Genomic DNA, 6,697 nt, shown 5'->3' with positions numbered 1-6,697 from the left:
ATGAGATGAAAACTTAGGCTTTACAAAATGTCTTATTAATTTCAAATACTCTTATTGACATTAAATAATAAATGCTGCCCCCCACAGACAAGTAAGCCTACTCATCATCAAGCACTGACAAGTGAAGGTTCTGGCACAATCATACTAAATTAGCATATGTATCTTCTGGGGTGAGCTCACCTTAGTGAGCAATCTTTACACATTTAGCAGCTGTCAACTACCTTGAATGTCAGCAAGTAAGGACCTGCAGGCAGGATTAAGCCTGCAAAGAGATTTGATTTGATAAATAGTGGGGGAGGGAAAAATCAGGAGGCATACAGCTGTGCCATGCTGCCCATTCCCTCTGCAGCCATCCCCACTGCTCTCTTGTGCCTCCCTTTATCCACACAGCAGAGGGGCTGGGGATCCACAGTGAAGGGAAGCACAAGTGGCTTGGGTGCTCTGGAATGTGGAGATTTGTGGCCTGCGGCACAAGCTCTAGTCCACAGTGGCAAAAGGCTGACAACTTCTGCTTTAGAGTACGTAGAAAAGGAAAAAAGAAAGGAGGTACCATCACTGTTGATACTGACACCAATTATGCTACAACAAACAGAAAGCAGCCATTTTGCTGCTGTAGAAAAAGGGAATGGCAAAAAACCACCCATTTGCTGAATAGAATAGACCATGTAACGAACTTTGACAGCTGGGGTGTGTGGGGTTCCCAGCCACGGGACTTGGTTCCTGCCAGTGCAGAGGGAGCCTGGGATCAGACTCTCTTTGCACGCACAGTAAGGCACGATGGGATGTAATGTGTGATCTAACAATCATGCCTCCTGGCATGCAGAAGAGCGCTTGGCTACATTTTATCATTAGTTAACAATCTTAACACAAAGGAGACTATTAGTTTTTAGCGACTCAATTTCAAAAAGTGCTTAAACAACTGAAGAAGCCTCTGAAAGTTGTCTTCAGTAGCTATTCTTGCTAAGTTTTAGTTGCACCAATTCCATCATTTGATCACAGGAAAGATTTCAAACATGTTAACATGAGGCAAGCTTACTAAAACACACTAGTACTGCACTTAAGGAGATCATAAAGATACAAGACAAAAAATTCAAAATACGCAAAAGAGTTGAGTCTACGTCCCAAAGAAGTTAAACAAAACTTATGTTCTGAGGCACTTATGCAAAACGTTACCTACAAGCAGATCCACTGCAACCTGTTCTATTACCGAAGCTTGGCCTACTAAACAGGTCTCAAGAAAGTTTTAGGCAACAAATCTAGTCAGATGGCATGAATGAACACACAGTTAATTCACATTTCTATTGCTCATGTGTCCGTAAAACATAACATTTCACCTAAAACATATGCATAACTTCTACATTTTACTTTAACTGTAGTGTTTTCCTATGGTAAACACACAGACCACTGTATAGCAGTCATTCTTAATCAAATTAGCATATATGAAAAGGAGAAGTTGAGAAACTACTGATCTTAGTACGTATATATCTTGACAATGTGTACTAAAAGATCCCAATCCTGGAAGTAATCATCTAGGCAATGAAGCATACTACTGTTAGACTAATTTCAGATAATAAGATTACTCATAGTAGACTTCATCATGTGTGCAAATCCTTGCAAGATCAGGGCCTGTCTGATCCAACTTCTAAGTCAATGGGGACTTAAATACTATGTGGATTGGATCCTGAAGACCTTGAATCCAAAAAGTGCTACAATTTTAAGCACATAAAAATGCTAATGAGTCAATGGGGCTAAACAAAGATAAAAATTTAATGATTTATTTTATTCTTGCCTGAATCTATCTTCCCACTAAAAAGAGAACAGAACATACACCTTACTATATGAATGTTCAGCTTCTTCAATCTAAATAAAATATTCAAGTATTTCATTTAAAAATAAAACATGACTAAAAGTTACCTTTTATATTTACTGTCAGATTGTATTGTTTTCTATCACTGTAGTCAAAATATTCAAGATCTTTTTTTCTTGTGTTCAGCAATTAAAAGGCATCTTTACAAATGAGAGATATTCTGCTTACCTTGTTAGATCCAACTGTGTATCCTTATGCAGGCATAAAAAGAAGTAGATAAAAGTGTAACTAAATTGTTGTATCAACAGGTGGAGCACAATGGAACAGTTATATTTATGAACACAGAAGCCACTGAGCAGGAGGGAGACTTCCCTACAGAGAACTATAGATACGTACATATTTGGATCAGGCATTCAGATACACCGATTCATGGAAATAATTGTATGAGCACATAAACAATTAAATCTTTCCATTAAAAATACAGTATATTATCAAGGGATAAATGCCTTTTGGTCAGGATTGAGCGCCACCAGCATGCTTTGCAGTATGTATATAGGTCACTCAATAGGAAATGAAGAAAAGGATGCATGGGTAAGATTCTAGTCACATCTCCTAGGGGCAGGTGGCATTTATGCCATTTCTTGCAGCTGCAAGTTAGGCCAGTTTCACATTAACAGGAATACAATTATAAAACCCTACCTAGGCTTAATCAGATAAAGTCATAACCTTAGTAATTCACACTTGGAAAGGAGGGAGACCCATCCCGCTTTTGCACATTAGCCTAGTGCAGGGGTTGGCAACCCCGGCACACGTGCAAAGCATGGCATGCCATGGCCAGCCCTGGCTCTGGGTAGCTGCTGCCAGCGGCGGAGCCCAGGCTGCTCCCAGCAGGGCTTGCAGTTCCCACCTGAAGTAAAGGGCTGGTTGTAGCCAGGAGGCTGCAAACAGCTGTGCTGGGCTGATGCCGGAGCTGTGGAGCCTGGCGCAGCTGTCTGCATCCTGCCCGCTACTTGCTGCAGCTGCCCAGAGCCCAGGCTGGCTACCAACAGCTGCGCTGGGCTCCGGAGCCCAGTCACCAGCTGCGTGCTGGGAGTGGGGGAGAGACTGCCGTTGTGCTGCCTCAGGCCCATCCCCCACTGCTTACTCTGATGCACGAGTGCACGCGCTGGTACGGAGCTGATACCTGGGCTCTGGAGCCCGGCACAGCTGTTTGCAGCCTCCGGGCTGCAGCCGGCCCTGGCTCTGGCTAGCTGTTGCCAGCCAGGAGCTTGGGTTGCTCCGAGCAGGCAGCTAGGATGCTGCAAGCCCTGCTGGGAGCAGCCCAGGCTCCAGCAGCTACACAGAGCCAGGGGCGCAGGGGCTTTGGGTGGGGAGCAGGGGGCAGCAGGGCTGGGGGGCAGGGGCACAAGCAGGACATCCTGCCATGTACCCCCTTGCCCTCATTTTGTTTTTGTGGCATGCCGGCACTCTGGCGCTTTCCAAGGTAGGCATTCTAAGGTAGGCATTGTTTTTCGGGCCAAAAAATGTTGCCTAGCCCTGGCCTAGTGGTTAGGGGAGCCGCTTAGGAAGTGGAGGACTTGGGGTGTAGTTCTGTTCAGCCTGAAGGGGTTTGAATCCTAATCTTTTAGTTCCCAGGACAATCAGGCTACGGGCTGAATTGAGCTGAAATCACCCTCCACCCTTATTGCTGAAGCTGGGTCACTGGACACCAGAGTATGCAGAAGTCATGGGGCCAGGAAGATAGCAGGCAAGACAGCATTCTTCTGTAGCCCAGTAAGAAGGGCCCTCCTCTGGGATGAAAGAACCAAGGCCTGGGTTCTGGTGTCTTAGATCAGAGGTTCCCAACCCCCAGGCCGTGAAGGGTTGGCTGCCGGTCTGCAGGAGGGTTGGCTGCCGGCTCGGAAGTCCTGAAATGACCGGCATACTGCAGACCGGCAACCAACCCTTTTTTAACACCGAGTATAAAAAAGGGTTGGCTGCCGATCTGCAGTATGCTGGTCTGCAGTTTGCTGGTCCGTGGTCTAAACAGGTTGGGAACCACCGCCTTAGACCACTTATACATTAAATAATTCTTGATCATAAAACACATTGGGAATGTCAGCAGAACTACCCAACCCAGCCTAAAAGAAAAATCTTTAGGAATCCTGCATTTATGCAGGGGGTTGGATAAGATGCCCCTCAATAGCCATTCAAACCATATGATTCCATCTTTAGCCAAGTTATTTATAACAGTAAATTTAGCCATTGTACAAGTAGTTACAGCTGTGAAAAATGAAGCTCTGTATGCACTACTGAGTTTGTATTTACTACGTAAAAGATGGTCCTGCTCTTTTCTAACCACTCAAGAACCAATGTTTTTATTAGTAATGTTGTATGGCAGAGGTTAGTTATACTAAAGGAGCAATACTTAGTGGATGTCAAAGCACCTCAGACTGAGCTGGCTATGTTTAAAAATTATTTTTAATGCAAGTTAGAATTAATTTCATGTTTGCATAAGTTCTGAATAGACAAGTTTGAATGATAAATTCAAGCGGGGAAGCAGTGGCAGCGGAGCGGAGCCACAGGGCAGCGCAGGTGTGGGCTCTGTGCATTTGCAGGAAAGACCCAACAGCATTGAGGGGGAGGCAACCACTTTTCGCCTGCGTTGGAGCAGGTGCAGGGTGGCCTGGGGTCGGGGCTGTGTGCACGGGTTCCAGTTGGTCTGCGCTGGCCAGGGCAGGCCAGGGTTGGGGCTGGGCAGTCAGCTGCTGCTGGGCCTTGCAGCGGTGAGGAGCTGCAGGGTGTACGGACTCTGGCCTGTTGAGTGGGGGTAGAAGGAGGGGGAGGAGAGGTGCTGACCGGCCTGCAACAGCTCTCGAGAACAGTCTGTGTGGCCAGCTGGCCCAAATAATTGCCTGCCCCTGCTCTAACAAATGCCTTTTTAAGTAAGCATCAAGGATCCATTTTATTGGCTACACGGTACTTGAGACATTCAAGTCAGAATGAATCAATAACTTATTTTACTTTTTTGCTTATTTGGCATGTGGAGATAGAAAAATAATTATTTTCCCTGTAGGAAATGTACATATTAACACACTGAATAGACAACTTAATTCTCTGCCATCCCTTAGACCTTATTCATCAATTATATCCTATTATTACCAGCACACACAATAGCAGAATAATGTTCCCCACCATTCTCTGAGGGGCAAGTTTCAGCTTTGTCCTGGAAGGATCACCTCCAAATAATGCTTCAGTTTTCATGTAATTTCCAGTCTTGGCCTCTGCCAAAAGAGGTGACTGAGATAATTGTATATCAGCATTGTAGTAATATCTCAACCAAGGGGCAGGGGCACACTGTGTTGGGAACTGTTAACAGTGCAAGGAAATATGCCCTATAAAATGTTTACAATCTTAGTTTGACACAAGGACAATAGGAGGAAATAAACACAAGATACAGAAAGTAAGAGAGAGACTAATACTGGTAGTTTTTTACTATTGCATTATATTGGTTTAACATAAGCAAAAAGTGAAAAAGATTGATGGCTTCACAACTGTGATACAATACTTAGTAAGCAGCCTTGCTGGAGGGGTGAGCAAAAAAACCCGTGTAAACGCCATACTGTGTGATTTATCAGAACTGTAAAAAAGGGAAGGAAGTTTGTATAGCAAACACCTCTTACCATCTTTAGTTCTACTGACACTAAGCAGTTTACTTCTGAAAGAAACAAAATCCACAACAACAACAAAAAGGAACTAGTGAATAAAACCCCCACTGTTTTCTATAAATCAAAATTTAATTCATAACCCAACACAAAAATACAGTAAGAGGTCAAGGAAATGGCCAATTTATCTAGAACTGAGAAGGGAGAAGACAAAATCAGGAAGGGAGGCTTTCTGAAAGATAATAAACTGGTTCATAATGTTCTAAAACAAGGGCCAGCAACATTTTCAAATGGGCTGGAACAAGAAGACTCCAGTTTGGGGCAGGCCGGGTGGCTTTGGCAGTGTCAGGAGCAAGGCATTTTTCCCTGAACCCATGCTGGGACCAGCTTCCCCAGCCGGGGCATGAGCAAAGCTTCCACCTGGAAGGGAGCCATGTTGGGAATCTGGTCAGCTGGCTACTGAGCCTAAGATGCTGTCACAACTTTGCAGCCCCCTGCTCTGCAGCTGCAGTATAGGCACAGCTTCCAGTCAGTAGAGAGATTCACCAGGGCTGGGCAGCAGAAAGTCACATCCTCAGTGCTGCCACTTCCCTCCCCACTTCTCCAGCTGCCATGTGAGTGCAGCTGGAAGGTGCCCAGCCCCATCTCAGTTCCCCACTGGCCGGAAGTTGTGCGTGTGCTGCAGCCAAGGATCAGAGGATGGGAGAAGCAGCTGTAATGCAAGTGCAGCTTCCATCTGCCTGGGCACAGTGCAGCTCCTAACTGCCCAGTCCTAGCACAGGCACAGCCGGAGGCAAAGCCTTCTTAATCCACAGGCCAGATCTAGCAGCTTCATCAAATCCAGCCCATGGGCCATATGTTGCCAACCCTTGTGTCATGACCCAAAGGCATGATTTTGTGTGCGCTTCGGCACCAGAATTATCCCCGCCAAGTTGCAGCTTCATTGCACGGGAGAGTTTCCTGTTGTAGAGGAAAACCCCGGTGCAGGGACGAGTTTCCCGCCTTTTCTGCAGCTTCTTTTGCAGAGTGCATTGCTCATGTTGCGAGAGGAATGCACGGTGCAAAAGAGTTCCCGCCACCGGTATGTAAATTCGTTCCCCGTGATTGGCTAGTTTTAAATTATTCACACGTGGCGGCTAACGATTGGCCTGTTAGCCGTATAAGAGGCTTGAGCGGTTTCCGCCCAAGCCGAAGAGGACTCCACATCCATCTCGTGGGGACTCTGGGTACACGGCAGGGTAATAGA

This window comes from Alligator sinensis, unplaced genomic scaffold (genome assembly GCF_000455745.1).
Source record: "Alligator sinensis unplaced genomic scaffold, ASM45574v1 scaffold832_3, whole genome shotgun sequence".
Lineage (NCBI taxonomy): Eukaryota > Metazoa > Chordata > Crocodylia > Alligatoridae > Alligator > Alligator sinensis.
The sequence above is the reverse complement of the archived record's forward strand: the minus strand, read 5'-3'. Positions refer to the sequence as shown.